The sequence below is a fragment of the Petaurus breviceps genome, unplaced genomic scaffold (genome assembly GCF_028583685.1).
Source record: "Petaurus breviceps papuanus isolate PSGF00001 unplaced genomic scaffold, PetGlider_PUasm1.0 287, whole genome shotgun sequence".
NCBI lineage: Eukaryota > Metazoa > Chordata > Mammalia > Diprotodontia > Petauridae > Petaurus > Petaurus breviceps.
Window position 1 is genome coordinate 1642597 of NW_027186029.1, and position 8077 is coordinate 1650673.

At 52.4% G+C, this 8077-nt stretch overlaps 1 long non-coding RNA gene and 1 pseudogene across 2 annotated transcripts; one reads left to right on the forward strand and one right to left on the reverse strand.

The window, feature by feature from the left end:
- Window positions 1-408: 408 nt before the first annotated feature.
- On the reverse strand, window positions 409-3331 carry LOC138167704 (golgin subfamily A member 7 pseudogene; annotated as a pseudogene).
- A 349-nt stretch (window positions 3332-3680) lies between these two features.
- LOC138167711 (uncharacterized) lies at window positions 3681-7596 on the forward strand. Of its 2 annotated transcripts, none has more exons than XR_011169947.1 (3): window positions 3681-3840; window positions 5518-5706; window positions 7412-7596. It is a non-coding gene; the product is annotated as an uncharacterized lncRNA (long non-coding RNA). The 2 variants fall into 2 exon arrangements; XR_011169946.1 differs by having other exon boundaries at window positions 3684-3840; window positions 5543-5706.
- Window positions 7597-8077: the final 481 nt, after the last annotated feature.

The following is an 8077-nucleotide window of genomic DNA, read 5'->3' on the forward strand; positions in this document are numbered from 1 at the left end:
ACAGATCTTCTGGCAATCCTGTGAGTTCCTTGAGGTCTGGGAGATGTGTCAGAAGGCCACAGGCATAGCTTACCCCTCAACAAAAATCATGCCCAGAAGAAAAAGCATTCTTCAATTCAGGGGAAACCAAACCAAACCTGGGTACGACTTGGTGAAATAAAAAAAAAAACCCACCTAGCAGAGATGACAGCATAAATAATGAGCAGAACCAATAGTCCTGGTAGGAGATAAGAAATGGATTTTGAATTGGGCTGATTTACACAGCTCATTTTATTAAATTGTTTTGAATTAAAAAAGTGAAATGCTTCATTATATTTTCTCAGAAATAACTACAAAGATTACAGAGTCTTACACAGTTGAAAGACACAAAGTGGATGAGGAAGGACTAGATGTCACCCCAGGAGCGGAGTTTTAGAAAATTAGTCCTTGGAGTAGAATGGCACCACAGCTCTGGCAGCAGATACAGAGGCATGATGCTTGGAGAGGAGGGAGGGGACACTCTGCAGTTGGCTGGAGGATGGAAGAGAGTCCCATTTTGAGATGGACTCTTAGACTCCACTGCTCATGCCTGTCTTCATAAATGGTAATTTCAATAATACGGAGTCCTCTCTCAACTGGGTCTGTCAGAAGGAGACCCTGTGGAGCGTAAATCTTGTCATTCTGTTCCTGAATATATTTGGTGATTTTCTTCAGAACCTTTTCATATGTTTCCATGCACAAAAAAATAGTATATGCTGTCAAACAAGCTAAACAGCCTTCGAGGTAAGATTGGCCCCCAAGCTTTTCTGCTTCTGTATAAAGAATATTTAGAGTACGAACTGTTTCTTCAAACTGCTGCTGGTCAATCCAGTTCTTCAACTCTGCGGGGAACTTGGTGTGGAACTGGCACCGGGTGCCGCTGCTGTAGTTCTGCTGGATGAAGACCTTGCCGGACATGGGTGCCTGCTGCGGCCTCATGGCAGGCGGGGCTGGCCGGGCTGCACTGCGCCACCTCCTCTGTGGCCCTCCAGTGGCTGTCGCGCCAAAATCAAATATATTTTTTAAAATTATTATTATTTTTTACATGCAACTGGGAAATAAGAGATATAGGCAATGGCGTTTGGAGTTCCATCTTGCTCTACTGGAGGTGGATATAGGAGAGAGCAGATTGGGGGAGGGGGTATTCAGTGGGATTGCTGTTTTGGGGTGGTGGGTAAAGGAAAGATGGGGAGGAAATTTTGTAACTCAAAATCTTGTAGAAATGAATGATGTAAACTAAAAAAAAAAGCAACCCATAAAATTCAATTAAAAAAAGAAATAAGGTTCTTGAGACCTTCATGATCAATTGTCTCAATCTCTGTTCCAATTATACATTTGCTCCCTTAATAACTAGCATTTGTTCAGAAAAGGACCCACACATATAACAATATAGTAGCTCTTTTTGTGGTGGTAAAGAATTAGAAATTAAGGGGATGCCCATCAGTTGGGGAATGTTGTGGTATATGAATGTAATGGATTACTATTGTGCTATAAGAAATGAGGAGCAGAAAAACCTGGAAAGACTCGAATGAACGGATGTTGAGTAAAGTGAGCAGAACCAGGAGAACACTGTACAGAGTAAGAGTCACAATATATGATGACTAACTTCTTAGCAACACAAGGATCCAGGACAACTTTAAAGGGCTCCTGATGGAAAAGGCCGCCCACATACAGAAAAAAGAACTGTGGAGTCTGAGTGCAGAGGGAAACCTGTTATTTGCTCTTTCTCTTTTTGTTTGTTTCTTCTATCTCATGGTTTCTCCCATTGGTTCTAATTCTTCTTTACAACATGACTGATGTCAAAATAGGTTCCATATGAGTATATATGTGGAACCTATACCAAATTATGTGTTGTCTTGGGGTGAGGGAAGGGAAGAGATGGGAAGAAAATTTGGAACTCAAAATCTTATGGAAGTGAGTGTTGAAAACTAAAAATAAATAAGTAAATTAAGAAAAAAAAGAAAGGGAAATGCTTTTAGAAGAAATGTTTTGAAAAATCCTGTGTGATTTTTTTTGAAGGCCTATTAAATTTTCAAGATGTGTTATTGTTAAATTGTGATATTATAAAGCAGAAGAGATCTTGCTGTTTTTATCTGAGTTTGTAGCTACTCTATGGCCTTAGCAAGAGTTAACATTTGTATTTGAACATATATGTAAATGATTTAGATTCCAGAAGCATCTGGTTCTACTAGACCGAGTATAATTAGGGAAGGATAAATAAGCTTGTAAAACAAAGATGTGTGTCTGACTATTCAGTTGTGAGATCAAAGACAGGAAGCTCTTTTGTTAGAGGCAGATAAGAAGGTCTGGGACAACTGGGGGGTATCCAAGCCCCTCCCATCTCTAGATAGTTGTTCTGGATATCTTTGTGTCAGTTTCAGATGATTTAAGTATGTAAGAAAATATTTTAAGGGGAGAGAAAAGTTATGTAACTTGATTTTACAATTAATAGCTCAATCAAATTTGAGATGGCCCTATTTGAAGGATACTAGATTATATTTATTTGCTATTTAAGCCTTTTTGGGACTGCAATTTACTGTTGTTTTAAGCCTTGATTACAGGGATGGATGTCATAAAGCCAATAGCAGGATGGCCTGGGCTGCAGGCTGAGAACCAGTAAAGGTGGATGTCTGTGCCTGGAAAAGGTTTTGAAGGCAACTTTGGGCATGGCCTAAATAGGACCTTCTTGACTCTATTTTTCAACTGTGCTCTTTGAAAAAGGAAAATTCATCACCTGATTACTCAGCAGATTTTGATCTTGTATTGGTTTGTGGGAAGACTGAAGGATGCTGTGGCTCTCGGCGTTATTATAGCTTCTGAATATCTTGGTACTGTGCTGGAATCAGCTTACCGGCTTTGGGACTGGGTTTTCTGGTGTTCTAAGTAAATGCTTCAGTTCTGTGCTCTACCTGGAGAATCTGGTATATTTTGCAATCATACGGCACGAGATGCCATCCCTCCTGGGCATCAGGTGTGCCCGGGCACTGGCGCTGGGGAGGGTGTACCCGAGCATCCCCCAAGCTGGGGTCCCGCCCTCGGCTGCTTCCCACGGCTGGGGCAGGAGGAGGGGGGCGGGCTCGGCAGGGAAAGGCTGTCTGGACCCCTCGCTGTCCCGCAAAGCCGGCACCCCGCGGCGGGAGGAGGTGAGGGGGGTGGCCAGGCCTGGGGAGTCCTGGGTGCGGATCCTCACACCCCCTTCTCCCGATCCAGAGCACGCACGTTTCGGTCCGGCCTTTCACCAAGAGCGAGGTGCAGGGGGATGAGGCCGGGGCAGGCCCGGTGGGGAGAAGGGCTGTCCTGGGGACGTGGGGGGGAGGGGGGGAGGATCCGCCGGCCTCCGGCGACAATGAGCAGGGAGGGGGCGCCCCGGAGCCGCCCAGCCTTCCCCGCGTCCGGACGGACCGTCTATAGGAAAAGGAGCGGGCCCGGGAGGGTTCCCCTAGGCAATCGGCCACTCCCATAGAGAAAATAGCCGGGAGGGAACGGACCATTCAGGGACGGAGGGGGACAGGAAGTTCCGCCCCTCGTCTGGGAAGGCCCAGGAGACCAATGAGCAGTCAGGACCTGTAGTCGCAAGGCCTTCTGGGAAATGGAGTCCGGAAGTGCTGCTGGGATAAACTCTCCGGAGGTGGAGGATTTAGGGGACCAATGGGCAGGCGGTGCCGGTAGGTAAGGGGGAGGGACATCCTCCAGGAGCTGCTAACTTCCTGGTCCTGAGGGAGGGAAGGTGCAGACCGAGGGCCAGGAGGCCGGGGCGCTGTGTAGGAGCTCCTGGAGCCGGAGCTCAGGGGCCTGAGTGAAGGGCGTCCTGGGCAAGGTGAGGTACGTCCCAGACCCTTTCGTGGAGCAGATGGGGGAGGGGAGGGGCCTGGGAGAGACTCGTGTTCCCCCTCCCCACCCAGCCGCACAGCGGGGGTTCTGGTGCCGGCTCCCGTGCTGGATCGGGGCCCTCCTCCCGGGCCTGCAGAGTGTCAGGGGCCTGGCAGCGCAGCGTGGGCTCTAGTGCAGGGTCCGACCCCTCCTCCTGGACCTCCAGGGTCCCGGGGGCCGGGCTGCACGAGGCGCTCTCTCCGGCTCCTGCAGACCGGGCTGGTCCCCGGGAGTCTAAGCCCCATCGGGAGGAGTCTTGGGGTCAGGGGGGTCACCGGCCCGTGTCCGCCTGCCTCCACCCGTGCCCAGGCACAGGGAAGATGACCAGGGCGTCCCAGTCTGGAGAGGTGTCTGCCCGAGCCTGCTGCGGACTCGGCCCTGCGTCCTCTCGAACCTTCCGCGGGGCTGGAGGGGAGAACCCCGACTCCAGGGAGGCCTGGGGCTGGGGAAGCTTGGGGAGCTCCCCTGGACTCGGAGAACGCCGGACACCTCAGACTGTGCCCCACCTTGAGGCCAGGGAAATAAGGGTTTGGGAGGTTCTGAGACGCAGATAGCAAGGGGGCCGCGTGGGGGAGGAATTCAGGGACATGAGCGATCTTTAAGCCAAGGTGGCAAAGGGCCATTGTCCATGGTCGGGTAGAGCCCCTTGGGGACCGGCCCCTCACAGGGATCGATGCCGGGGCTTCTGCAGGAAAAACGGGGAATCGTCTGGGGGATGCGCTGCTGAGGGGATCTCCTCCAGCTTGGTCACTGGCCTCATTCCCCACTGGAAACCAGAGTAAGGGGGTCCTGGGGGTCCTTTGGGTCCCTTTTGCTGTAACGAGATGGCCTGGAGAGCTGCGCTTCCTGGCTTGGCCTCAGGATCGAACAGGATGAGTTTGGGGATCAGTACTCAATAATTGTGTGGTTGGGAGATAGTTCTGATCCCGCCAGAGAATGCCTGCAGAGGTCAGCTTGTCCTTGTGATGGGGGAGATGGTTTGTCTTAGGGGCCCCTCACGAGCCCTTGCTGGGCACAGTGTTCTTCGGCTGGGGAGAAAACTGTCAGGGAGAGTGTTTGGAGGCCAGGGGAAAGGCGACCCTGGAACTGGGGTCCAAGCACAGGCAACCCCATCAGGACCATCTCCATGTCCCAGCCTGGCCCTCCCTGCCTCCCCCCTCCCCTTGTAGGTTACAGTGTCACTTTCAGGGAGTCTGGTGCTACAGTTACAGCCCGGCAGCCTCTGTGCTCAGGGGGAGGAGGGGCGAGTCTGGTGTGAGGGGGGGGGTACCCTTGAGAGGAGGAGCTTTGAGAGTGGAGCAGGAGGGGGGCAGGTGAGGTTTGGCGGCCTGGGAGGAGTTTAGGACTGAAGAGGGGATCTTTGCACTGGAGAAGGCATTGCAGGTGATAGAGGGCAGGGCCAGGGAGGAGGGGCAGTCCTGGTCCTGTTGGATGGGAGGAAAGGGCCTGGCCCTCCTGAGGGGGGAGTGGGAGGGGAGTTTAATGGGGGACTGTGTGGGAAGGTGGCGTCAGGTCTACGCTGGGACTAGGAAGATCCTCCCAGGGTGGGCTGGTTGGAAGGAAGGGGTCTTGGAGCCCTGACTGCTCTGCTCTCCCTGGACCACAAATTTCTTTCCTTTCTTCTCCTAGAACTGACGTCTCTCTGCCTTCCCAGGAACCAAAATCAAACGGTCTTGCCTTGGAGCTGAGATCACTCTGCTTCCTGGACCCCAGCTCTGAGGGGGCAGGTCCCAGGTACTTCTGAGTCAGAGCCCTGCCATATTTCGTGGTTCTGCTGGCTTCTCATGCTGTTCCGTCTCCACCTCATCTAACCTCATGGTGAGTGTCGCCCTGGTCTGCCAGGAGCACACCTTCCTCTGGAGCCCGGCTCCTGGGGGTCTCCGTGTCCCTTGGACTCGTGCAGACCCCCCCATCATTCCCTCATTTCCTGCCTCACCATCCCCAGGTTTCCCACTGGATAACACTTTTCCAGACTTCAGTCTTCACCCAGAGGATCCTGGGATCCCTGATTTCAGCCTTCCTATCAGCCCCCCCTGTCCTGTCTCCAGGTCCCCTAGTCTCTGACCTCTTGGTTAGGAATTCCTTTGTCCTGCCTTCAGATCCAGGCTCCTTTGGAGATCCAGGAATCCTCCCTTCCTCCCTCCTTACTCAGGCTTGGACACAGTTACCAAAACTGTCCCGGTCCTGTCATCTGCACTCGGGCTCTGGGGCTGGTTCCCTGTCAGATTCCAGGCAAGTGGCTCCCTGTCTCCAGCTTCACTTTAGGGATTCCAAGCCTAAGCTCCACCAGAGGGTCCCCACAGTCCCCCCAGCTCCTAGTTAGACCTTAGGGCACAGTCATCCTGCTTCCCCAGGCTCAATGTCCCCCTGGAGCCCTTCTGTTCCTCCAGTGTCTCTGACCTCCCTCCATGAGCCGTGTTAGATGGTCTTGCCTCCCAGACCCTAGCCCTGCCGCCGTTCCTCAAGCCTCCTGCTCCCCTGCCTCAGGTCCCCTGCCAGAGGGCTCTTTCCCAGACTGAATTTTGTCTCCCAGCCTCAGGCTTTCCCTGGTCATTCCCTGGTGGCTTCATTCAAGAGCCCTCCCCATCCTCAACCTTCCCTAGCTTGCCTCCTAGATCAAGGAATCAGTCTGTAGTCTAGATAATAATGGGTCTGTGAGTCAGGGAGAGGGGATGCAGGGAGGGCAGAGGTCCCTTTGGAGGGAGAGCTCTGACAGAGGGACCATTGAGGCTATGAATGGTCTCATTACATCTGGGTCCCAAGCCCCTTCTGCCTCTTGGGTCTGTGTGGGATAATGGGGAGTGGGGGAGGAGAAAATGATCAAGAGAGTATAGCTGCAAGCACCCCAGCGTCCCCAGTCGCTGCCACACAGGTTCTTGGATCTGCTTTGATAAAGGAAAGCAACTCAAAATGGGTTAACAAGCTTACTCTAATCAGTCAGATATGTATCATTTACCTAGTTCAGGGGGAAAAGGTCAGCACCCCGAACTTCAGAATATACAGACAGAATTATCAAGACAGAGAAACAGATCAAGTAGACAGCTTTCCAAACTGTCCAACCATTACATCCATACCAAATCAACATCTGGGTTTCAACATCTGGGTTTTTCAAAGCCGGGGGGCTCTCAACAACAGCTTCCCAGAATCCAGATCCAATCACAGAACACTTCTCAAAGTGAGTCCCAAAACAAAGCTACACATCAGGGCTTATATAGCCTTCTCCTGGCTCAGAGAATGTAACAACCTTATTTACTCACTGGCCAATGAAGAAGTATCTACTGAAAAACAAGCCTCCCACCCCAGGCTCCAGGGGCACTTTAGCCTAGGGGCAGGGAAGATCTTTACATTCACATTCCCATTACAGAGAGGGAGGAAAGTAGTCTTCCCAATTTGACCATCTTCCTTTCTAAGCCTGATCCTCCCTGCTTCCTCCCTCCTTCTGTAGGGTGGGGTCTCTCTTTTGAGGGTAAGGCCAGGGCTTTTGTGACACCCCTGAGACCACACCCTGTGTTTATTTCTGTAGGCCAGTTTACTGCCCAGGAAGAGAAGAGCCAGACCTCTCCCCCTGTGGGATCCTTCTCCCTGGCCACCTCAACCTCCAGAGGACCCTGACCTGGCCCCAGCAGGGAACCTGGATCCAGAGGGAATGGCTCCTGGGAGCAGCAGTGCCCCTTCCCAGGTGAGTGCAGTCTGTGCACAGACATCAGCCAGTGAGGTCATTGCCACAGTCTCTAAAACTGCCATTGTGTCCTCATGGATCTTTACAGAAACAGGCATCCAGAGCCCTTAGTAACCTCCCCCCACCCCAGCCTTTCCAGTCCTCTTACAGCTTACCCCCCAGCATATGTCCTTAATGCAGCAGCCCTGGCCTCCTGGCTGTTCTCACCTCCAGGCATTTCCAGGGCCTTTCCCCAGGCCTGGAATGCTCTCCCTCCCCAGCTCAGACTGCTGGCCTCACTGTCTTCCTTTGAGGCCCAGCCAACAGCTAAAGAGCTACAGGAAGCATTCCCCAGCCCTGGCTTCTTCCCTCTTCTAGTTGTGGCCTCTTAGTGCTGCCCTGGCTCCCTTTGTACATATTTGTTTGCTTGCTGTCTCCCCAGTGGATACTGACCTCCTTGAGGGCAGGGACTGCCTCCTGCCTCTTTTCCCTCCCCAGGGCTGAGCATTGTGCCTGGCACGTGATAGGTGC